The sequence below is a fragment of the Erpetoichthys calabaricus genome, chromosome 3, assembly GCF_900747795.2.
Source record: "Erpetoichthys calabaricus chromosome 3, fErpCal1.3, whole genome shotgun sequence".
Lineage (NCBI taxonomy): Eukaryota > Metazoa > Chordata > Cladistia > Polypteriformes > Polypteridae > Erpetoichthys > Erpetoichthys calabaricus.
The window spans coordinates 136,209,326-136,236,940 of record NC_041396.2 but is presented as its reverse complement, the minus strand read 5'-3'; positions in this window follow the sequence as shown (position 1 = coordinate 136,236,940).

Here is a 27,615-nt window from a genome sequence, read left to right as displayed (position 1 = left end):
CCAAAACATTAACATTTATATGTTACTTACATAAAAGCCAGATCCGATGTAGAACCGTCGTCATGTAAGTAAATAACTGAAGGTAAATAACATTCGATTTACCTTTATTTATTTACTTACATCCTACAGCATAAAGTCTCGAGTGCAGAGCTTCCCATGTACATATACAAAGTACAGCGATGGCAAAAGTACATTCTTGATCCGATGTAGAACCCTCATCATGTAAGTAAATAACTCAAGGTAAATAGGTAAATAACATTAGCTCTGGCTTTTATGGAAGTAACATATAAATGTTAATGTTTTGGGCACATGCACCATCATTTGTATGTAAGAGCCAGATCTACAGCATAAAGTCACAAGCGAACTGCAGAGCTTTCTCTGTTTGATCGTGTAATGTCACGAAAAATACCTGCTGACACTTTAGTACGCGAGCAATGGTACGAGAATGCAGTTAGACTTTTTTTGGGCACATACATCACGCTAGTGTTTAGATCTGGAAGGTGTAGCGTTGGCGAAATAAATAACATGCAAGCTATAGCGTGTCTTTATGTGATCCAAATAAATAACATGCGAGCTATAGCGCGTCTTTATGTGATCCAAATAAATAAAATTTGAGCTATAGTAAATTTACCAAAGCTGACATTTTACATTTTAACCGGCTTGAGTAAATGTTTGCTAGGCCGTCGCCTCTTTTTCCTTGGCGATCTGCACGAGTAAAATTGTAATCCGGAGGCGCAGATTCGATTAAAACAGCTGCGCCATCTGAGCTAAGCCACGTTTCACTTAGTGCAATAAAATCAATTTTTCTATCACTAATAAGATTGTTGATAAAAAACGTCTTGCTAATTAAAGCTCTAACATTTAATAGTGCCATATTTAATGTTTCGGAGGGGCAGAGATGAATACTATGTGCTTTATTGATATTTGGTACAGGAACTAAGTTATTTTTGTTAGCGCCGCTCTGTGTGTATTTTTTATTTAATCTATAGTCTGTTTTTATAGTTTTAATACATTGTTCATCTAAAGTAGTAATTGTAATTAAATTATTGGTGTTTATGCCGTATTGCCTAGATTTTCTACGTGCATTGAGATTGGTTATTAGAGTATTAATGTTGTGCACTTTTATGGAAGATTTTATGAAATAATTATCATGTCCTAGCACAACAATAGCATTTTGGAAGGGGTTAAGAGTAGAGATAGATAGTCAAGATAAACTAATTACCTTAGATATGTTTTCGGAGAGGACCCGGGCGCCAAATCTGTTCGGATGCAGGCCATCTCGCTTGAAGAAATGCGGCCTTTCCCAAAAGAGGTCCCAGTTGTTGATGAATCCGATGTCTTGATTCTTGCAGAAGCCTTGCAGCCAGTTGTTTAATCCTAGCTGACAAATGTAGTACTCATTTGATCGTCTGACGAGAGGTAGTGGACCCGAAATGAAGATCTTTGCCAATGGGGTCCTCTCCTTCGTGTCTTTAATTAGTGCTGTGAAGTCAGCCTTGAGAATTTCCGACTGTCAGTGCCTTATGTTGTTCACGCCGGCATGCAATACAACCGATCCAACTGCCCTCTTCTTGTGCTTCTCGGACACGAGCACCGGGAAAACAAGAAACAAAAGATTTCCGATTAGGGCATGCGATATTGAGGTTTCTAACAATTGAATCACCCACCACTATTACATCACCAGAGGTTGAAGGCAAACTGGGGATGCAGAGAGGGTCGAACCGGTTCTGAGTTGAGATGCTCGCACTGTGCCGACGGAGGTGTTCTAGCCTTGAACCCCTGCCTGCATAGCTGAAATACGCCAAGGTCTTCATCAGTGTCGTCGTCACTCCTATGAGGCGCAGGGGTGAAGTTTACTTGAGCGGCACAACGCGGGGTTAAAGTTACGTCGATTCCAGATGGCGAGGATGGTTTATCCAGCAGCCGAGCCTTCAAATCCCTAAGGTATCTTCGTCTGGACAGGAGTTTCTGAATCTGTTTGTCGAGTGCCTGGAGTTCTTATACGACAATGGCAACACGATTCATCTCACTGTCGGCCATTGTCTGCTTCTGCTTCCTCTTCTGCTTCGTGCCCTAGGAAGAATGAGAGAGAGAGATTGGTTAGAGTTGGGCAAGAATCTACAAGAGGAAAAAGTTGTTTTATACACTTATATGCAAAAGATTCTGCAAATGTAAATACATGCATGTGCAAATAAATGTACAAATCCCATATAAACTTGTGTTGAACCTACTGTCACTCTCAGTTACTTAATAGTTATGCACATATATGTATATTTGATAAAATAAACCATAAACTGAAATACAGGAACTGAAAAAGTGTCCAAAAAGGAAAAATGGTGTAATTACTGCAAATGTGTTATATTAAAGATAGTCCAAGTTGCAAGCAGAATAGTCTTTGCATTGCAAAAGAAATAGTATGATTCCTGTTCATGTTTTAAAGGATGTTGGGATCAGTCTTTTAATCTTTTTTCTGCATCTTCAAGAGACCTAAATAAACAGAATTGGCCATCGACTATTATTTTCAGTTTAGCTGGAAATGAGAGGCAATATTTGAGTTCAGGTTAACATATGTGTTATTTGATGGTGTATAATGCAGCTCATTTTGCAACAGTTGAAGGAAAGAAATCTGAGAAAATACAAAAATGGACATTTTCAAACATAATCACCTCTTTCTATCTGAGAATCAACATCAAATCTTCTTTATCCCGTAGTCAAACTTAACAGCCAGTCTTCTTGGTTTTGAGGCATTCGATCCATGTATGCGATATGTAGTTGAGATCTCTGTGTCAAATTTAAAGTCCTCTCCTGTTATTTTAGAAAATAATTCAGCTACAAATTTCAATGGTTTAGGACTTTTGTTGTTTTCAGGAAGTCCACCATTTCTGATGTTGTTCCTTCTACATCTATCTTCAAGCACTACTACTTTATTACAAAGCACTTTGCATTTGGCAGATGTCAATTGTTGTATTTCTTCAAAGCGAGTCGTAAACATTTGTATCTTCCAGGTGTACCCCAAGCACTTTGATTTTAACTCAGTTTTGCTCATATTTTCCTGTATTGTTTTTCCATTTTTGCTAGATTTTCTTTTATCTTTATTACATAAGTTATTGCTTAAACATACCTAAACATACATACATAAAATTTCTGATTCTTCTTGTCCTATTTCAGAATATCTATTCTGCTATGTGTTCCTTTATATCCACCCCTAGTGTGGTAGTGAATACCTTCAACTCAGGCAACACATCTTTGTTGGCATCTTTTCCTTGCACAGAAAGAGGAGATGTTTATCTAGACAATGTTGATGTTGTTAATCTACATGATGTGTTGTTGGTAGTGGTTGAGATGATGAGGCCCTGCCTGGTTCAAATATGCCACTTAAAAGCGGTGAATTTTCTTTACCCCACCTCACCCCCATTTTTGCTCCTATATTCACCATCGGCTGGAGTGGATGCTGTATTGTGAGGTCTTGACTGATCCATTCCTTTGCCTGTCTCCTCAAGCTTAGTCTGTCACGAACTTCAACTTGAGACTGGCTTAGACTTTGGCAGATATTTAGCTGCTTTTTCCTTCTCTTTAAGGTCTTATCCTTGCTTGTTCCTGCTCATGTTTTTATTATACTTGTAAATGATTCTTCTGGGGGTAATGATATACAGCATATATTGAACAGATACAAAAAATGGCAAAAAAAAAAAAACACTGCTGCTAGCAGAGCACTGTCCTAGACTTTCATCTCTGATAACAAACGAGACCAATCTGGGTGGGCTTTGTGTGCTCGCAAGAGTTGAGAATAAATGAATGCTCAGCTGGATGTACAATGCATATAATACATCTACAGTATGAAGAATAAAGAAATGGGATTTGTTTGTCTGAGGTGTCGTATTTTATGTACCATAGCAGAATGAAAAAATGACTGAGTTTGCAATTGTACTTGGCTTGCTGTATCTGTAAAGCATTTGCACAGCACCAGCTCTCTCAGACAGGACGTCAGTGTCTGTCAGAGAAAGGGGTTAGATTACGATACTTGGAAATTTACAATTATGCTGGAAAGTTGTCATGGAGTTATATAATTTGCCATACCCTGTAATTTGTAGTCATGTAATCTGACAAACGTAGGTGAGAAATTCAGCAACAGGAGTCAGTAGAAAAGTCAGGGAACCTGCACTGCCTCTGAGTTTAGAAGTAGGAAGTTTGTTGCCATCAATCAGTTTGGGAGAGTGTGATGACTTCTTACTAGTCCCCCAAGCATTTACATCTGGGACCCTGTCCAGTGAGAGGCTTTGCACACAGGCAACTTATCTTAGACAGCACTCAGAGATTTCCCATCAACTTTTGTATAGTCTTGTTTTCCTTCATATGACTGATTCAGAGGAAACTTAGGAATAGAATGAATACCAAAGTAAAAGAAAGAGAATACAGGGTAAAACATATATCAATAACACTAATCAATGACTATTTTAGTTTATAAAAAAAAGGAATGTTCTTTTTTTAAATCATTCTTTGTAAAAGCCTTTAGTTTTATTATCTTAAACAAGGACAGATATAACATTCCAAAGTGGTAATCATTTTTATATATCTTAAGCTCTGAAATATTACATCACATCTTTTAAGCTTGGCTTCACTTTAAATATGGGGGTAGTACATTTGCTCAGAATCCATTCCATTTAGTGCATTATAAAACTGGCAGGAAGGCAATTAATAGTACACCCACTAGCGTCCTTAATACACTAAATCACTTTGTGGGAAGCAGCTTATATTGATTTTTTTTCTTTTAAAGTGAGCAATCTCATTTTATCACCAGTGAGTCCTTAAAGGTTTTTTTTTTTACTGTTGTATGCAACCACTTATAGGGAATAAGAAGAACAATAAACTTATTCACAAATTTGTACAATTTGCATCTTATACATAAGAGAGGATTTGTTTTTCAAAACCTTAGCTTGGTATACGAGATAGTGGCATAATTAAAGTAAAATTAAATTAGCTTTATGATATAAATTGTTGTTTGAACAAGTGTTACGTCTTTGTTAATGTTGAAATTAAATAAAGTAATAAAAGGATTGTGTGTCTAAGATGGTGCTGAATTAAAATGAATAATTACAGGGAATTGATTTATAGGTGCTTTGAAAATAGCCACAATGTTTCTAAGTTTATCACAGTGCAAATTACACATTGAGGTACATTTCAGACTCTAAATAGTACAGTAAGAGACATGTCAGTGAGCACAAATAAAACGGATAAAAAAAAGAAATTTTACACGTAAAGGTTGTGCCACATTTGACAAATTTTCCAGTGATTTTCAGTTATAGTCGTCATCTACATAATCTTAGCCAGTTGGAAGCAGTCAGCGGAGTGCTCCCATGAAGCTGATTGTCTAATGTGACATACCCAATGACTGGAACTAACTAGTCTGTAACTGGCTAGTTTAATTTTCTTGTTATTTATAGAGGTAGGCTGTGCACACAGTGGAGCTAAAAATTAAATGGACCAATGAATGCTCATCAGGAAGTACAATGCATAGAATGTAGCAATGACGAATAAGAAACATGCATGTTTTGAACCTCACAAACAGAAGAGAAGCTTGTCTATCTGATGCCTTGCATTTTACATACCATAACAGAATTTAGGGCAGAGATTACTGCTGAATTTGATGAGTGCTTGGTTGATAAATATGACATGCACTGTGATTTTTCAGCCATGTAATCTGACATGGTGCAGTGATAAGATCATCAACTGCAATCAGCAAATCTGACATGTATGACAATATTCAGCATAATGTCACATCAGCTTAAGTAGAAGTTCATCAAGCTTATTTGGGTAGCTAAGTTCTCAGCTAAGACACATGATTCAGGAGTTTGTGTGAGAATTTTCATGACACTTTGCATATAACAGTACTTCCTAATTTCCATTTTGAATTCTCTTTCCCTCAAATCTTACCAGACTTCATGAGCCAGTATTTAACTGAAATTATGCAAAGTTAAGAATTTTGAAGACTTGTGGCCATTTATTAGTACTCCTCTTCACATTCTGGCTGAGATGCCTCAATAAACTTCAACTACTCACCTTCAAGTTTCAAGTCAAGACTTAAGTTATAATGATTACATTCAAGCAAGTCAAGTTGAGTCGCTAGATTTAATCAAGCAAGTCAAACAAAGTCACTGGTTTTATTCAATCAATTAAAGTCATAGTTTAGAAGAGTTAAGTAAAAAAGTCCTTACACTTTCCACCATTATCTGTAATTAATCTAATTATAATAACGTCTGATGTATACTAATATACTAGTTAAGAATAGACTTTCTCAGAGAAAACTATTCTTAATAAGAAGTAAGAGAGATTGGCATATAAAATTATTGATTTACTTTAGAGTAATTGGCATTTGTTCTATCAATTTTCCATTGTTTCTTCATAAGTGCACTGCATCTAAAACACACTTTATTTGAAGGAAATCCATTTTTAAAGGTGATGATACTTCTGAATAATGCAGCTAGTATCATTTTAAAATAACATTACACACATTTTTGAATTTATAAATTAACAAACAATCCCCCATCCTTTATAATGCATTGCATGTGCAGACAGTTATGTTTGACAGGATCTTATCATTTATTTGTGAACAATGTGGCTCCATTATCACCCTCCACCATGACAAAACACCTGATTAACAAGATAACTGGATGCAGGCACTCCCAATATTCTTTGTGCTTTTTTGAACTAATGAGGAAGAGTCAGTTTAGTTAAAGCCCCAGATAGATAGATAGATAGATAGATAGATAGATAGATAGATAGATAGATAGATAGATAGATAGATAGATAGATAGATAGATAGATAGATAGATAGATAGATAGTGTCACACACGTGCGCATGGGAGACAGCTAAAGGGCTTGAGTAAGGCAGTTCCGAGTCATACTAGGATGTGGCAGAGTGCACTGGCTCTTTTTCTCCCTTTCCTGCAGACCATTCACGGGAGAGTCCACCTGGTCCTCTTCACGTCACTTTCAGGGCCAAGCCTATGGAAAGAGTACTTGCCGGCTCCAGCCCCTGTGATGTCACGTCTGGGCTCAAACCTATGGCTGAAGACCTTCATGAGCCCGGCCCCTTTGATCTCACTTCCTGTCTTCCCCTTTAAAAGCCTCCACCTTTTCCCTATTCCCTCAGTTCTGTTTTGGACTTGGTTTTGTGCACATCAGTGCTGTATCTAATTTACGACTTTGCAGCCAGGAAACCAATTATACGGGTGGCTGCCCCAAACCTTTCTATGACTCTGAGTCAAGTTTGTGACAATAGATAGATAGAGCTTTAATTGTTCCCATGGGAAAATTAATCTTTTTAACAAAATTTCTTTAAATAAATAAACACATAAATAAATAAATATATATACTCACAAATATGGTCTGAGCACACACCAGAGTGACAAACAAGAAAAAAAATGTAAAAAAGAAAACTTCTGATTTGACAATCACAGTCACAGTGAGGCATTATGCAGGAATATTGCTGTTGATATAAAGGAAATAATGTTACCAGCCAAGCACACCACAGCATAGAAAATAACACTGGCTGTCAGAGAGTTGTAGAAGATCCAAAGGATGTCACTTCCCACATTTAAGGAATGTAGGTTCCTAAGGAAGAATTACCATTTCTGCCCTTTCGTATATAGTTTCTCTCTATTCCAAGACCATTGCAACCTGTTATTGATATGGGCCCTCAAGTACTTATAGGAATGCATGACCTCTACATCCATCCCGGAATAGTGAACGGACATAGAGCTTGTTTGGTGTGGAGAAAATCAATAATCAGCATCTTGTTTTTGCAGATGCAGACAATTCTCTTTGCAACAAGAAACAAAGTTCTCTCCCTGACTCCTATACTCTGTCTCATCCCCCTTATCAACACATATAAGTGCGGAATCGTCTGAGAATTTCTGAAAGTGACATGACCTGGTGTCACATTTATAGCTGGAGGTGTACAATGTGAGGAGAAAAGGAGACTAGACTATTTGTTATGGTGCTACAGTGTGGCTCACGTTTATATCAGAAACACAGTACTTGAGTCTCACAAACTGTGGGTTGCCCAACAGATAGTCCATTATCTAGGATACCATAGGTTTATCCACCTGCATACAATATCTCTGAGATTACCTCTTACCCCCTAGCACTGGAGAAATCAAAAAAGATCTTCACAGGGCTTTGCCCAGGTGAGAATAAGCCTTGTGAAGCAGATAGATAATTGTGCCTTCAACTCCAATCTTTGTCTGATAGGGAAACTGCAGTGAGTCCATGTGGCCTACCACAAGAGATCTCATGCAGTTCAGGACCAGTCACTTTTCATGATGTAAGACACAAGTGCCACTAGTCTGAAGTTATTAGGTGAAGAGGGACTTGCCTTCTTTGGAACAGGAACAATGAAAGTTGTTTCCATAGCAATGAAAATTTCTGAAGCCTTAGAGACAGACTGAACAGGTGACAGAGGACACCACGAAGTCAACACAGGCATTAAGAATATGAGGACTGACTCCATTTGTCCTCATAGCATTTCTTGTGTGTACCTTCCTCACCTGTCTGCTTACTTAGCCTTTAGTTATGGACAGCCAATAATGATGTTAAGAAATGAACGTGTCACTGGCCATTCCAGCTGATGTAGTAGGGATGGTTTGGGAAGACTGGTCATTGGAAGTAGGTGGCATCGGGAGGGAAAATTTATGATCTATGTAAACACATCGCTAAAACAGAAATGTTTTTCTTGTTTTAGTAATAATTGACAAAATGTAGACATGAAGTGTATAATGTGTGAAGACTGAAGTCCAAATATCAAATAAACACTTGTACAAGTGCACTTTTATTCAACAATATAACCAAAGAAAAAGAAGTTGTCTTAGAGTACACTACTGAAAAGAACTGTTTGGGTGGTGCAGCAGTAAGAGTTGCTGATTCATAATCAAGAGGTCATGGGTTCAATTCACAGTTACCATTTTGAGTAATGAGCTACTACTTTTATTACTATTTTTTAATAAAAACATACATTTGATTTGAATCTGTAACAGCTGGAGTCAATTTATGGTACTTGTAAAAGTTAGTTTTTTTTTCAGTTTAATTCTCTCAGTCACTTTCACGCTATAACCCCCACACGCTTTTTAGTTTTTAGTTGAAAACAGTGTCCTGAGACTGGGACTGGGAAAACTGTGGATGTGAGTGGTGTTTTGAGATAATGGAACTGGAAATTCTCTGATCTGGAGGTATAAAAGCTGAAACACAAACGCTGGTGAATCTGCCTTCTTGGTATCTTGTTGTTACTTGGAATTTTTTTTTATTCAGTTTTATTCTTGAGTGTTCCTGATCACACTGAATTAGTTTGCACCTTCTGGTCCATGATGGCAAAGCTGCATTGACAAAAAAAGAGAGACATCTATATGTGATATTTGGAATAATTAATTTTATGATATGTATAGTTAGTCAGTAAGTCATCTTCCAAGCCACACTATATCCTAACACAGGGTCATGGGGGTCTGCTGGAGCCAATCCCAGCCAACACAGGGCACAAGGCAGGGACAAATCCCTGGGCAGGGCGCCAGCCCACACACACTAGGGACAATTTAGGATCGCCAATGCACCTAACCTGCATGTCTTTGGAGTGTGGGAGGAAACTGGAGCACCCGGAGGAAACCCACGCAGACACAGAGAGAACATGCAGACAGGACCTGGGAAGTGAACCCAGGTCTCCTTACTGTGAAGCAGCAGCGCTACCACTGCGCCACCGTGCCACTCGATATGTATTGTACATTTCGGAAAACATTGTGGCACTAATGCAACATTATTCATATAATTCATATTCATTCACATACCTTCATGCGGTTGTAGTCAGTGAGCGTCTTTGTTTTTTGTTTCCCCGATCTTGCATAGTCTCCACATTTTGATGCATGGTGGTGTTTCTTTTGTACTCCAGGAAATGCAGAGGAAAGAATAGTAAAGAGAGATCAGTTCCGCGCTATATGCTATCATCAAATTCAAATGTAAACAGTTCCCACACAGCCAAGGACCATCCTTCCTACATTTACAACATGTGTACCTGTTGCAGTGCACACACTTCTCTATGCTGTTATTCCTATTACATTGAAGGGGCACCTGACACTGAGTTTTCTTTCCTGGGGGAAGCGGAGGTCTTGGAACAGAAGCTTGTCAATGTTGCATCCTCTTTTTCTTTTTCCATCGCCTTTTCTTGTAAGAAGCAACAATGAAGTTCCTCTGCAAGGTGAGTCAAGAACACTCTTCTTTTCTCAGTGGACCCGTGCATGCCTTGCACAGTACATGTGTATTCATTGCCGCCAGGTGAAGCATGTTGTAGCATACAGCAACCAGCCACCCGCGTGGTCCTGCTCGCATTGAATAAGCTCACTCCTTCTGGTGCATGATGTCAATGCAGCACCAGGCAATAAAAGAAAGTGACAAATATATGTGACATTTTGAAGAAATCATTTTATGACTTTACTAGTACCAATCAGAAAACATTGTTGCATTAATGCAATAGTATTTGAATCCACTTTCTTGGATTTCTATTACAGCCAGAAATTTGTCATTGTGCACGCTGAAAAATGGTTGACTAGTATTTAGAACAACTCAATAAAATGTTATGATTTGCTATAATTTCATTTTAATTTCCATGCTCCCCATCTTTCTTAAAAAGGTCAATTGTCACCCTATTGTTTTCAAATATATGGTCAATGATTTACTCATTTTCTAGACAAGGGTTAGGTGCTGCTGGCGAGCTGCATGTTTTGCTTGTCTCTTGTCGTTGTGTTAAGAGCTGGGAGTACATCAAGCGTGTCTGCCAACAGCAATCCAACAACTGCTAGGTTAGATGTCTGTGGACTTGTTTTAAATGATGTCTCACTGTCTTGTCTCATGTGATGTTGTAAAAACAATACTTGTCCTTTATTTCCGGCCCCGGTCGTGGTTAAATCTCTTTCTCAGGACGTATAATGTTGCTTGAGTTGTCAAGGGAGGCATGAACGCATGCTAAGGAGGTGCCGTCGGATCATCTGTGGCGCTGCTATCAGTCTTCCATGCTATACTCCTCCCTCCCTCAATCGGACCTAGAGTCACTTAAAACAAAAAAGGCTTCAACCTGGCTGGGATGCTACAATACTTTCGAATTTTACTGCTTTCATATTCTTTACCTTTCTCTGCATGTGTATCACGCCATTTTTTGTTTGAGCCTTTCGAATTCCACTGCCTTCATAATCTCTTATCTGCCTTTTTTTCTCTCCTACGCTTTTGAGTCTCTTTTCTCCACACTGCTCTTTCTTCTTTGCTTAACGTATTGTCCTTATACGCTTTATATGTGCTGAGAGCACAGGATCTGTGTGTGCTACATGCCTTTACATGACTGAGTGTTTCATGCTCTTATTTGATATTGTTTGCGTCTCGTGGGTCTTTTAATTGTCTTCAGAGAACTTCCGAGAAGATCACGTCTCGTCGACCTGCTTTTCCTTTCCAGGATTTTTTTTTTATAATAGAGAGACATGCTACCTTTCCAAAACGGCTTAATCTTAAGCATATATTATGAAGAACCAGTGCAAATGAACTGATAGAAGACTTATAGAAAGAAAAGGCCAAGGATAAGAGTTGGTAATGGACTGGAGGTGAAATGTGTGCACCCGCTATAATGTTTGATATTTAATACAAAGCACCTTCCAAGCTTGTGATGTATTTGTCCTCCCACTGGAACAAACAGTGGCCCCAGTACTTTCTAGATCATTGGTGACGGAACATCATTGTCAGAAGGCATGTGTGCCTCTATGAAATGCTCACTTTGAAAACATGCAGTATAATGTTTTAGACAGCATCTTCTGAATGTAAAACTAATTCAAATCAACAATAGGAGAATGCATGATATAACCAGATGAATCATTAATGGAAAAATTATTTTGTAAAAACGGCACAGGGTTACATCTGCCATGTCTTATAATCAATAATATGATTATGATTGAAGAGTTTTTAATTTTTGCAGACACAAATCTGTGCAGCAATCTGAGGAGATGGCTATAATTTGTTTTTCTCATCTACAGCATATGTGTAATGGGTTTTACTTACTGATGAGATTTACACTAAGAAAGCTAAAACAGTCTTGTGCTCTACTATTTCTTTGTGGTATGAATTTCCATTTTGCTTCAAAGTCTTGTCACATTCAAGGCAGAGTGAAAGGGCACAAATGTCATAACACGTTGTTGATACACATAATAACAACAATAATTTATTTCTTGTATAACCCCAAATCACACAAGGAATGCCTCAATGGGTTTTAACAGGCCCTGCTTTATGACAGCCCCCCAGCCTTCACTTCCTAAGTAGACAGAAAAAGAAGCACCTGGCATTCACATAGTTGGTACAGACGCAGAGCCTCATCAGTACAATGACCTTTGCTACTGGACTCAATCACAGTATATGTAGGTAATGACTTAAATGTTTTGAAACATAGTCTTGTCTGTTGTTGATAGTCATTCTTTTTTGCTTTGAACTGCACTGTATCCACCTTTTAATGTTTTTATTAGAATTTAAGGTGCAATGATTCATTAAAAGTATTTAATTTTCTGGGGCCTCACGTATAAAAGCTTGCTTAGATTCCATACTAAAATTTTGCTTACGTTCAAAAGGCAAAAACCACATACACACACACACACACAAAAGACAGATTTATAAAACTGTACAAACTTCACATGCACACCAAATTTCTTTATATATTTCAAATCAACTTAAAACTATGTGCTTGCTTATGTGTTTTAGCCACTCCCTGTTACATCCTTCCAGTAAACATCTATGACTTTAAAAGCCTCTTTTTTGAATATTGATAGTCAAGTCACCATATAAATTTAACCATCTTCCTGAGTATCATCTTTACAACAAACCATGAGAGAACAGAGGAAAGTAGACTTAAGTTAACTTGAGGTATTACTGAATTAAATGGAGATCACATTTCAGGTCCTTTTGTGGAAGTCATGAGTAAAAAAAAGTGGGAGTGAGAGTGGGAGCAAGTTACAGTGGAAAGAGCGAAAAAAAATATTGCCAAGTAAATTTCAATTTTGCACTACATACTGTACAAGTATCGTTGCATTCAATGTACATATCCAAACATCTTTGAATTGCCTTTGTGTTGCTGTCCTGAGGGACAGGGTCTGGGACATTTGGGCACTCATCTTGACCTATCTCTGGTGATAGAGACAGACCATGTTTCTTTGTTATGTTGTGCATTACTACAGAAGCCATCACAAAGTGACAAACCTTTCTGGGGCTGCGCAGTAGTGTGGTTGGCTACACAAGGAGTGAATTTTCAGGGATTGCGAAGATTTGTTTTGGCTCATGATGATGACTCACTTGTAAGCATATTTAGATGTCCTAGAGCTGTCCTCTTGGAATTTTGTGCTGACTTGGAGACTTTGTTACAGAGAACATCACATAGAAATCACAAAATCCCTGTTTATTTTACTGGGTTTAATGTCCATAGGGCATTTGACGACAGGCAAGTTTACATGTGAACTCGCTGACTGGTCAGGGATCTTGCAGTCATCGATGAGCCATGTCAAATTGCTGTAAGGCTGAACCAATTTTCACACCAACTTCATGTTTTACAAAATACCAAATTTTGCATAAGAAATGGCTCACACATGTGTTCTGAGTGTAAGTAAGTTTTACACATCAGCCCCCTGGGATGCTATGAGAAGACTGGGACTCTGTTGCTTAAATGTCTGCTTATTCTGTAATTTATGAACCTCAGTGCTCAACCTGTGCAACTGCGGTTTAGGCAAATAATGGGTCTGAATTGAGAACTGGATGTTACACAACTATAATTCAGGCAAAGCAATAGTGATAATGGTTAAGGGAGAGAAATTTAGTTTGGCTGAATCCATGAGAAATGTGGGTGTTAAATTCAGACAGTTTATACATATGAAAGATACTAAGAAATTAATATTGTGCTTTTATTTTTAGTAGAACTGACTACTGCAACATGCTATTCAAAGGCTATTCAGACTATTCTTTATGCAGGCTTAATTCAAAATGCTGCTGAAAAAAACCTTACCAGATCTAGAATGTATAATCACATAGTCCCTGTTCTTAAATCTTTAAACTGGCATCCAGTTAATCTTAAGGCTGATTTCAAAATCCTTCTTGTTAAATATAAAGCCTTAAATGGCCAATGTTCTGTTTACATATCTGAGCTTATTATTACTTAAAAACTACAGTTTGTAATTGTATCTCAACAACTGGAGGTTGTACCTATAGCCACTGCATCACAAAGCTTCTGAATGATCTACCTGCCTATATAAGTGATACCCCTCTGTGTCAGGTTTTAAATTCAGGCCAAAGACTGATTAGTTTAGTTTAGCATGTCCTGATTGGAGTATTACATTATGGAACATAAAAAGAATGATAAAGAAAAACGGTACAAAAAGAAGAATAGTACAAAAATATCTCTTTAAGCTGATGGTATGGTTGTGTTTATCACGGACTCAAATGTATCATTGCTGATCTTAATAACCATATTAAAAGCCGTTTTCAAGGTTCCTAGATTTAAAATTAATCTGGAAAAAAAGCGTGCTTTTTCCTGTAAACTTGTTAGCATGTAATGGCTGTAACCAGTATGGGGTTGCCATGGAGCCCCAAATCCCAGACCAATTAATGCCGAACGCAGTCATGTGTTCAAATAAAGGATTATTAATCCACCAAGCACCTTTTTACAATGAAGCAGAGCTAAAACCATACACTGAATCTTTGTTCTCTCCTTCCGCCTCCGGTTGAATGTTGCCCACTGCCTCCTGGTGGGCTCCTTTTATCTTAGACCCTGAACAGCTTCTGGTGACCCAGCATGACTTGTGGGAAGTATGTCCAGGTTGTTTGAGAATCACAGTAGTCCTCTCCCAACAGCACCCAGATAGGGCTGCACTTCCGGATTCCAGCTCCCAAGAACCCCTGTGGGTGTCCAAGCTGGGATGCCTCCAGCAGACCACTGCCACCTAACATATGGGGAATGGAACTACTCCTGGACTCCTGCTTCTTCTTGTCCATCCACTGGCAACTTTAATTTTCTCCCAAGGTCATTCCATCATCCAGCCAAGATGGCCATCTGTCCTCCGTGGCACTCACATGGTATAATTGAAGACTACGTCTTGATTGTTTCAGCACAGGCAGTTTGATGGAGAGCATTATACAAGATATTGTTAGACGATCAGCTTTTCACTTCTCTTTAAATGGTAAAGTTAATCTAATTAAAATGAATATCCTTCCAAATTTCTATTTATTGCTTCAGAGTATTCCTAAAATTATTAATAAATCATTTTTAAAAAGCTCAGCTGCATTAGCCTATAAGCATGTCTGTATAAAAGGCAAAAAGATCCATATTAAAAATCGAAAAAAAAAAGAGCAAAAGCAGAATGTGTAATTTGAGACAATGGAAAGAAGTAGAAAGTACTAAATATCCACCGGCAAGACTGGATCTGGAAAGAAAATCTTGTATGAAGTCCTATCTGTGTGCTCTTCTTTGTGCCCTGGTCATTAGTAATTATCTAAACTTTACTAGAAATTTAGACTGTGCTTCACTTACTCAAAATGTGAAACAAATATAGAAACCACTTTAAAGAAAAGACACGACTGTCTATTCCTCCATTACAGGATAACTTTACATTTGAGAACTGGGAAAGAGACCTCTCTATCAATATTTCAGGCAAGAACTGTAATTCGATAATACACAACATTCATTTTTAATCAAGTTGTGCAAAACACACTGTGATTCAGCTGAAAATTGTACAATGGGTACACCTCTCCAAATGAAAAAAATAAAAAATGTGTCAGGGATTAGTCCCTAATTGTGAACAATACCTGGTAGCTTTGGCCTCTCTCAGCCATGTTTTGTGACTGTCAAAAATTTAAAATCTTCTGGGAAAAGATTATTTCTTATGTATTTGATGGTGTAGAATTTCTGATCACTTCAACTCCTCTTATGTCAGTGTTTTAATTTATATTAGACATGTTTAGATTATCTGGAAATAAACTGATAAACTGACCATTATTGCCAATACTACGTAGTTAGCATGCCGATTAATGTAGTGCAATTGGACCTGCATAACTCATTAGGAAATTGATCCATATAAATAAAATAAGTTGTTTTTCTGTTTGTTTGTAAATCACACAAAACCAACTAAGCCAATTTTCTTACAAATTTAAATGTGTATTTCCATTGATCCAACTTAAAATAATATGCATATTAGGGATTGGGGTTGCAATGTAGGAGGGCAAGCCAGTGCCGATGTGGGCACTTCAGTTCCCATCACTTAGAAGGAATGTGCTGGGGCTGATGAGAGAACATAGTTATCTGCATGTACAAAGTTTTGTTCCGTCCAAAGAAGGATCTCATGGAAGACCACAGATATAGTGTTTTGTTCTCAACTAATTTGGGTACCAATTTTGTTGTCTTGGTAGATTACATATTTTGCTTAAGAATACTGTATATAATTTTGACTCATTGTGGGTTGCATTGAGCCTTTTTGAATTTCCAAAAGACAGCTTTTTGTTCATTTATTTTTATTTAGACCCTTCTCTAAGAAATATACAGGTCCAAATTGTTGCTAAACCTTTAAGAAGAAATGTTCCATTCTTTTAACTCCTCCAAAAACTTTTGAAACTCTAAAACAAATTTTTAGTGAGTTTCACGGCTGCAAGAATGCATGCAAAATAATGTTAAGTGTTTCCTTTGCAAAAGTGTATGCAAAAGAAAATTTAGCTGTTTCCCTCTCTAGCACCTTTTTTTGTGATTTTATATTACAAGCAGATTTAGAAAATGGATGGATATCTATAATAATAAAAGGCAAAGCCCTCACTGACTGATTCACTCACTGACTCACTCATCACTAATTCTCCAACTTCCCGTGTAGGTGGAAGGCTGAAATTTGGCAGGCTCATTCCTTACAGCTTACTTACAAAAGTTAGGCAGGTTTCATTTCGAAATTCAAAGCGTAATGGTCATAACTGGAACATATTTTTTGTCCATACACTGTAATGGAGGAGGCGGAGTCACGTATCGCGTCATCACGCCTCCTACGTAATCACGTGAACTAAAAACAAGGAAGACATTTACAGCACGAGTCACACGCGGGAACGAAGGTAAATTACGTTAATTTTTGACTGTCTTTTAATACTGTGTGAGCATACATATTAACACATGTGCAATTAAATGTGTGCATTTACGGGGTGATTTCTCAGGCTTAAAAGCTCACCTTTTATCAAACGCGGGAAGAAAGGTAACTGACGTTGTTCACTGTCTTTTAATACTGTGTAACCATACATATTAACACATGTCCAATTAAACGTGTGCATTTACGGGGTGATTTCTCAGGCTTAAAAGCTCGCCTTTTACTAAAAAGCTAAATGCAAAACTATTTTCAATCAGTTTATTGAAACGCTCCCGTTAAGGATTGCAATAACATATTCGCGAGATAAAACAACGAAGTAGGGGGAAATGGAGGAACAGCCGCAAACAGCGAAGAGCAAAAAATTAATTAAACAATTGAGAACGGAGCGAGTTAAGCATACAAGCATGTTCATAAGGGAAACAAAGCACGGTGTAAAACGTAACTTTAAATTAAGTTTATAGAAACGCTCCCGCTGCGGATTGCAATAACATATTCGCGAGATAAAAGTTTAATGAGAAGACACGAGGTATAAACGAAGCACACGCCGTGGCGCAACGTTAGGGGCAACAGTTTCAACCATTCTATGATCTGCTTCTCGCAACTGAAAGACGGCACATTGCGGATGTTAGCCGACTTGCTGACCGCAACGTTAGGGGCTTCAACTATGCCGCTGACGCAACATGTCAGTGCCAACACTTTGCAGACTGTACTTAAAAGACACGCCCTCCTCACTGGACAGTTAAAAACACCAATCAAACTAACGATGACATCAAGTATTACCCAATCAAAAGTAGGAAAGGAGACATCTTCATAAAATGCGTGTGGGATGATTTGCATGAGACGCTGCTTTAAAAAAAAAATGATAAAAAAAATACGGGATAAATCCCGTCCAGTATTGATTCAAAACGGGACGCGCAATTTCATTCTCAAACGCGGCACGATTCCGTATTTTAAAGGACGGGTGGCAACCCTACAGTGCCAGGTAACCACCCATACAATCACATTGTGATTCAGACTAGGAATGCAATGAATGTAATTACCCCGATCTACATACAAGGCGAAAGTCTTGCAACATTCAAAGATGATGGTTTGGGATAATTAGTACTTATTAAGTACAACATTGAACATAAAAGAGCTTATGAAGCCTTGAACCGAAAAAAGCAACATCTCAGAGATCGTAAAAAAAAAAAAGGAGGTAATGTCGTTTTACTCGCTGTACATTTTACTCAAACATTACCAGTTATTCCACGAGGGAGACCAGCAGATGAACTCAATGCGTCTTTAAAATCCATGCTTCTCCCACGGTCGGTTATATGTCGCGTGTTCTCGGGTAGGTACACCAAAAAATGTATACATTTAAGCATGTAATGGGCAAAGAAAAAATGAGGTATACCCGAAGGCACTGCAGTAGTACTCAATGTAACTTTACTTCTTAAATGTTAATGTTTTACTGTTTAATAATTTATACGCTTCTTATATATTGTACAAATTCTTTTATGAAAATACCAGTGACAGCGCAATGCACGATAACATGGAGTGAATACACCATACGCATCTGCCCACGGCCGCCCTGGTGTGCGCAGATAGGAGTTGATTCTAAAATAAAATAAACATAAAAAGAGTAATACATTCATCATCCATAAAGCGGATAGCAGACGTGACGTATTATATGTGTACCACATTTCAAGTCAATACGTGAAACGGTTTGCAAGCTACATGTGATTTAAAATCCTGGACAGACCAACGAAAAGCCACGGTACCAAATTATTGAAGAACATTTTACTGTTTAATAATTTATATTTATATGAAATGTGCTTCTTATATATTACTTCATATTCTCATATGATAATGATGTTAATGTTGTTTATATTGATTTCTATGTTATTGTAAGTGCATCTATGTGTGTATATGTATGTATGTATGTATGTATATATATATATATATATATATATATATATATATATATATATATATATATATATATATATATATAAAAAATATATATATAAAAAATATATGTGTATATGTATATATAATATATCTGTATATGTGTGTATATGTGTGTGTATATGTGTATATGTATATATATATGACAGCAACACTCATAACAATGACAACACAATTACATTGACAATCATGTTACGTTATTTTTAAAATGTTTCCTTTACTTTTTCATTACCTCTTTAACACACTACTTCTCCACTGCGAAGCGCGGGTATTTTGCTAGTTATACATAAACATTGGAATGAGATTCAGGCTGTGGAACAAGGCCAGTGGCAGCCTGCTCCTTGTTGGTCTAATGTGCAGATAAGAATTTCATTGCAATGTGAACACATGACAATAACTCTAAAATTAACTAATGACACTATATTTTGTATCAAAGCAAAATCTTAGATTTTTTTAAAAAGCTAGTGCTATTGTACACCATTATATTTTTACTAAGTGCAATACAGATAAGCCATGATATAACAGAATGAAAAGCAATTTTCAAGCCCATGCTGAATTGCTGTTCAAAATATGTTAGATGAAGTACAATTAAGGAGAGCGTTGGTGACTTTACTGTTTATTGATAGTAAGCATTTTCTAAGTCCGTTTTATGAAGCAACAATTATAGTTTTAGACTTTGCTTAATACAGCATCATGATTTATTGTACTTTTAAATCAGTGTTGAACATGTTACCTTTGAATTATCTTTATAAAATTACAGAATATCACCCCTGCTGCTGTCCTCTTTAATAATAAGGCAATGTCAGTTAACCCCAATTCCCTAAAGGCTCTCCTTGATCAATGGATTTAGCTATTCAACAAGTCATCAAACATATTATTGTGGGATCAAACACCTAGTTGTGAAACCACACTAAACCAGGAAATATAAAGAAATAATGTTCATAGTTCCAAGAACCCAGGATGGAGTTATCACAATTATGATATCCAAAATATATATATATTGGTGGCTGGGGGGGGGTCCCAGCTGGGTCGCCCTGAAGGACCGGAAGAGGGCTTGCGCCTTCCCCAGACCACGTGGGGGCGACCGCCCTGGTACCTTTGGGGGCCACGGATACAGAGCTTCGAAGCTCAACCCTGTAGGGGCACATGGTCACAACCAGGGGGCGCCCCCTATGCCTTTGGAACCCTGGGGGGAAGAGGAGCAGGGACAGCCAGAGTGCTTCCGGGGATGCAGCCGGCACTTCCGGCACACTGGGGTGTGTCGGTGGAAGATTGCCGGAACACACCTGGAGCATATCCGGGGGAATATAAAAGGGGCCGCCTCCCTTCATATTGTAGCGAGAGTCAGGTGAGAAGAAGGACAGAGCTCAGGTGGAGAGGAGAAGAGGCAGCCTGAAGAGAAAGGCATTCGAGGTTGGCCTGGACTTTGGGGACTTTTGGTGCTGCAGCACTGGGTTGTGCTTGATTGTTATTTGTAAATATTGTAAATAAAGGTGTGTTGGGTGACTAAACAATGTCCGTCTGTCTGTGTCCGGGCCAGGTTCCACAATATATATATATATATATATATATATATATATATATATATAATAAATTCCCAGCTCATGGAAGCAGAGAGATTAATAGTTATCAGAGAAGCAGCATGGATGACAGATGGTACACAAGTATTTCAGCCATCAATGACAAAAACGTCAACATTAAAAAAAGCATAAATATTTGCTTTCTTACCTTCACTTATCCAAAAATACAGAAAAAAATATCAAATTTTCTTTGCATGGAAATGTGCAGAGCTTCCTTATATTTTGGCCAGATTTCATCAGTATTATTCTAAAGTACATCTATTGGCCTCCTGTCAGTGTCTCTGCTAAACATCTGTTGTTTTAATTGGTATAAGGTTGTGTATCACATAGGGTCTCTTTCTATTACTAATTGTCTCTTTGTTTTGGGTTAGGGTAGGAGTGGAGTATTAATTTTGTTTAAATTGTGGATTACAATTGTTTCTGTAATCAATGGGATTTAGTGTGTTTCTGATTAAACAGACTTTTAGACTTCTTAAGTTGTTTCACAAAAACATAGATTGGATATTACAACATTTATTTTCTAATGCATATTTTTGGAGCTTCTATTTTGCTTCTCTTCTTGGTATCCAGCTGTGGCACTTGGGGCCACTGCTCTGTTTTCAAGATGTTTTCTTACCCATGGGAAAGATAGCAGAGATGCTGGGTGGCTTAGAATTCAATGATGAAAGGATTTTTCGTCTTATTAGACTGTCCTTCAGAAACTCATGTAATACTGTAGAATGTACAGGAGGGATGCACAGCCAGTTGGCTGGTTTACAGAACTGTGACGGTGTCTGACTGTGAATATGACTTTGTGTTATCACAAACTGTGAACCCCCAAGAGTTTTATTTTCTCCAGGGACCTGAGTAAAATTTTTATTTTCTTCTCCTTTGTTGTCAACTGGCTGTATCTCAACAGTAATATTAATAGACACTAAATATTAGGCACACATATTAATAAAACACTTATGTTTACCTGCTAATTACATTAATAATAATGTAATAATGTTTTGAGATCAAAATCTATATAAAAAACATAAAGAATGAGAAGTCTCAAACAAAATAATGAAACAAACACCATTTTTGCAAATTATTAAGAAGAAAGCCAACCTCCACCAACTCTATTAGTCTAACTAATATTTAAAATTACCCTCTAGAACTTACTTGAACTGCTTTCTAAATAAAAACGTGTAATTTTCATTAATTACTAATGCTTGTATTAGTGCACTTTCTGATGCTGTCTAGAAGACAGGTTGTTGATGGCATAACAAAGCTCTGATTGCAGATTACCATCAGTGAGACGTGTCTGAATTCGGCAACATTGCAGAGAGAGATTGCAGACTTATAATGGGGGTTGCCTGTGTCTGCACATACAAAGAGTGTGAGCAAACTGAATGGTGGTATTCATCCTGCTAACACTTATTTTGCATGCAGCTCCCGTCATCTTTTAATTTTCTGACTTTGGGGTTTAGAATGTATTGTTTGCATTCCCTGGTCATGGTGTGTAAAAAAAAAAAAGTTCACAATTAAAGGCATTCAGGAGGCATCAAAATTTTCTAATAAACTGATTTGACAGACACACAAAATTACAGAAGGATCACAAGCCTTTATATATAATGTGGTGTTAACCATCCGCTAAAAATAAAGATGTGGATAAATGCAAATGATGTATGATTGTGTGTCAGTAACATCTGAGACCTTCTCCAGGCCGCACATTCAGATAAGATGAGCCAAAGGTGGAATTTCACAGTTTAGCAAATTCTGTTCAGTTTTCAGAGTGTATGATGTATGCCAGAACTACTGTAGTGGCAAATACTCTTCAGCTTCTCGCTGTAGTAGCTACTTTGGGAATTGATATTTGGAGAAACAGATTATAAATATTGCTAACTTCTGTGATATTTTGAAAATATAATTTATATTCAAAGCATTTCTCATTGTTAAGAGATGCCTTGTTTTCCAAAGAAAGCTCCTGGGTGCCACCTTTGATGTATAGACCATGCTTTGTGCTGCCCTACTCTGAAGCATACACTAAGCTCACAAGAGGTAGAACCATAATATTCTCAGTTTAAATAAAACTACTGTATGACACAGAAAATATGATTAACTCCAAATTCAGAAATGATTTATCTACAAAGACATGTCTCATCAAGTCTTACCATTTAAAATCAAGACCCGTTATTTCAACATTGCTTTCTTTTGTAAATGCTGCAGTTGTGGTTATGCATTATGTTTGCTTTAACACTAGAATTACCAAAGCCTACGAAAAAACTCGTAAATCTGGCCCACCTTAAATCCCTTCGCACCTCTCCGTCAGCGTATTTTGTCTTGTAAATGTGCCAATCAAGATAAGCAGCAAGCAGCCTACTATTCCATCCCCCCACTGCCGCAGAACAGGCACAAAGTTCTCCCAGCTCATGCCTTGATTATCTGGGAGTGAAGTGCTGGAGTTTTAGAGTGGAAATAGATCGTTATTTGGAACACATGCATCTCATGTGTGTTCCGTTTCTACAATAATCTGTGTAAACATATCGTTAAAACAGAAACATTTTTCATATTTTAGTAATAAATGACAAAATGTAGATATAAACTATGTAATATGTGAAGCCTGAAGTCCAAAGATCAAATAAACACTTTCACAAAAGGTTCAAGGATAATGCAACAGGTGCAGTGGTAAGAATTGCTGGCTTGTCATCAAGAGTCCCCCTGTTCCATCCTCACTGCCTCGTATATTTACCGTTTTGAGTAGTGAGCTGCTCTTATTTTAACATTATGCAATAAAAACGTACATTTGACATGCATCTGTAACAGCTGGTGTAAATTTATAGTACTTTTAAAAGTTAACTTTTTTTTTCACTTTTATTCTCTCAGTCATGATCACGATACATACTACCCCCACCACCACTGGGATCTGATGCTGTTAGTTTTTATTTGAAACTGGGAATAACTGTAGATGTGAGTGGTGTTTTGAGACAATCAAACTGGAAATTCGTTCATCTGGATGGATAAAAACTGACACACAAACTCTGGCGAATCTGCCTTCTTCCTATCTCATTGTCACTTTTTTTTATTCAATTTTGTTGAGTGTTCCTGCTCACGCTGAATTAGTATGCGCCTTATGGTCCGTGATGTCAAAGCCGCACTGACAAAAAACAGAGACATAGGTATATATGATATTTGGAATTATTCATTTTATGACCTGTATAGTACATTTCGGAAAACATTGTGGCACGGATGCAACATTATTCCTATTATTCATATTCATTTGCATGCCTTCTTGTGGTTATAATCAGTGACCGCATGTTTTTTTTTTTCCCGATCTAGCCCAGTCTCAACATTTTGGTGCATGGTGGTGTTTCTTTTGTTCTCCAGGACATGCAGAGGCAACAATAGTACAGAAAGATCAGTTCTGCGCTATACGCAATCATCAAATTCAAATGTTAACAGTTCCCACACACCCAAGGACCATCCTTCATACATTTACGACATTTGTACTTGTTGCAATGTACACACTTCTCTCTATGCTGTCGTTCCAATTACTGATACTGACTGAGTTTGCTTTCCTGGGGGAAGCGGCTGTCTTGAAACAGAAGCTTGTCGATGTTGCATCCTCCTTTTCTTTTTCCATTTCCTTTTCTTGTAAGAAGCGATGACTAAGTTTCTCTGCAATGTGAACCATTAACACTCTTATTTTCTCAGTGGACCCTTGTACATGCCTTGCACAGTACATGTGCGTTGATCACCACCAGGTCAAGCTTGTTATAGCGCAAACAACCAGCCACCAATGTGCAAATTCTCGCACTGAATAAACTCACGCCTTCTGGTGCATGATGTCAATGCAGCACTAGGAACAAAAAGAAAGAAACAAATATATGTGACATTTTGAAGAAATAATTTTATGACCTGAATAGTACCAATCAGAAAACATCTTTGCACTAATGCAATATTATTTGAAAATGAACAGCGTCAGATCGGGTGTGAATTTATGCTGGCGTTGTTATTTAGGGTCAGATCAGGAGGGTAGAGAAATCATGAACGTGACTGAGAGAATAAAAGTGAAAAAAGCTAACTTTTTCAAGTACCATAAATTTACACCCAATGTCCCATATATTTGTCTCTTTCTTTTTGTGCCTGGTGATGCGTTGACATCATGCACCAGAAGGCGTAAGCTTATTCAGTGTGAGCAGGAACACACGCAGGTGGCTGGTTGCTTGTGCTATAACAAGCTTGACCCGGCAGCAATCAAAGCACATGTACTGTACAAGGCATGTACGGGGCCCACTGAGAAAAGAAGAGTGTTCATGGTTCACCTTGCAGAGGAGCTTCGTCTTCGCTTCTTACAAGAAATGGTGATGGAAAAAGAAAAGGAGTATGCAACATTGGCAAGCTTCTGTTCCAAGACAGACGCGTCCCCCAGAAAAGCAAACTCAGTCAGTGTCAGTAATAGGAATGACAGCATAGAGACAAGTGTGTACATTGCAACAGGTACACATGTTGTAAAAGTAGGAAGGACGGTCCTTGGGTGTGTGGGAACTGTTAACATTTGAATCTGATGATTGCATATAGCGCGGAACTGACCTCTCTGTACTATTCTTTCCTCTGCATGTCCTGAAGTAAAAAAGAAACACCACCACGCATCAAAATGTGGAGACTGGGCAAGATCGAAAAAAAAAAAATGCGGTCACTGATTACAACCGCAAGAAGGCGTGCAAATGAATATGAAAAATATGAACAATGTTTTCCGAAATGTACTATACAGGTCATAAAATGAATAATTCCAAATATCATATATACCTATGTCTCTGTTTTTTGTCAGTGTGGCTTTGACATCACGGACCATAATGCGCATACTAATTCAGCGTAAGCAGGAGCACTCAATAAAATTAAATTAAAAAAATCAACTGACAATGAGATAGAAAGAAGGCAGATTCACCAGTGTTTGTGTGTCAGCTTTTATCCATCCTGATCATAGAATTTCCAGTTCGATTGTCTCAAAACACCACTTACATCTACAGTTATTCCCAGTTTCAAATAAAAACTAACAGTGTCAGATCCCTTGGAGTATGTATCATGATTGTGACTGAGAGAATAAAAGTGAAAAAAAAGCTAACTTTTACAAGTACTATAAATTTATACCAGCTGTTACAGATGCAAATCAAATGTATGTTTTTAATGTATAATATTAAAAATAAGAGCAGCTAACTATTCAAAATGGTAAATGTACAAGGCAGTCAGGATCGAACCAGGGGACTCTTGATTACAAGTCAGTAATTCTTACCACTGCGCCACGGAAGCTATTGTATTACCCTTGAACCTTTTGTGAAAGTGTTTATTTGATCTTTGGACTTCAGGCTTCACACATTACATAGTTTATATCTACATTTTGTCATTTATTACTAAGATATGAAAAGCGTTTCTGTTTTAACAATGTGTTTACACAGATTTTTGTAGAAATGAAACACACATGAGTTGCATGTGTTCCAAATAACGATCTGTTATTTCCACTCTAAAACTCCTGCCCTTCACTCCCAGATAATCAAGGCATGAGCTGGGAGAACTTTGTGCCCGTTCTGCAGCAGTGGGGGGGATGGAATAGTAGGCTGCTTGCTGCTTGTCTTGATCAGAACATTTACATGACAAAAGACGCTGACGGAGAGGTGCGAAGAGATTTAAAGTGGGCCGGATTTATGAGTTTTTTCGTAAGGCTTTGGTAATTCTAGTGTTAAGCATTGAGGTTATCCGTACAAACTAATTTATATTCTTGGGATAGGTTACAGTCTCTAATGTTCCTGGATTGGATTAAGTATTCCTGGATATTTTAAAGTATGATTGTCTTTATTTTTAAAGAAATAAGGAAAAAATAATTAAGGGATTATGAACTAGCATATACAGCAAAAGTTACTGTACATCTCACTTTTGTATTATCGAAGTAATCCTTCTTTACTCAAAAGATTTAGAGGTAGGCTAAAGAGAAATGTACAGTATTGGCAATGGCATATTGTTTATTGTGTAAAACATTTTACCAGGCATTTAAAAATGACTTGCAATCATTTTAATATCAGTTGTAAGATAACTCAACTTTATGGCTATTCCTTCTAATGGAGCTTTTACAGCATTACAAGTAATTGATTATAGTGAGATGCCACAATTTAATAAATGATTAATCTGTTATTTTAATATGCAAAGGTTTTCTTATTGAAATATGTTAAAGTCATAAAATGTCAGCCAAGAATTTGATCTTATTCAATAACAAGAAAAGGCTAGAATATTTTCAATTATTAAGACAGCAAAATAATGGAATGGAATGGTGAATTTTCAGTCCAGAATTCCTTGTGGAGCGTTGTTGTGGCTTCCATAGGATCTGGACAGATAAGACAAGATATTTTATTTTTAAAGTTGAATATACAGCCTAAAGACTGAATGGCAGTTATTCTGAAGTATTCAAACAAATATAAAGAAAATTATGAACCTTGGACTCTCACTGCTAAAACAAAAATTTCCAGGACATGCAACTGCACGCAGATGAGTTATCATCAATATTCATACATCCCATGAGTTTGAAAATATTGCACACTTTAGTTCAGGCAAAGCAGCATCTAACACAGAGTTAATGGCAGACATTATATTTCCTCCAGACCTTATAAAGGGATCTAAAGGTTTTCTCACTCTAAGAATAAGTATTGTAATTACCATAAAAAATACTGAAGTATGATATTAATGTCATGACCACAGGGTGCTGATAATATACTCATTTCCTTTTGGTTAGTCATTCTTAATTATGGAATGTGAACAATAGTTGCTGGTTTTAATTTCAGGTATTGTCAAAATCAGTTGATACCTAATGCCTGTGTAGGAGTCTTCCACTTAATCGTTTTCAGTGATCAGTCCATTCACAGCCCTTGAGATCTGAGGGGCTTCAATTTGAAGATTTTAAAGCTGTTGTTGGG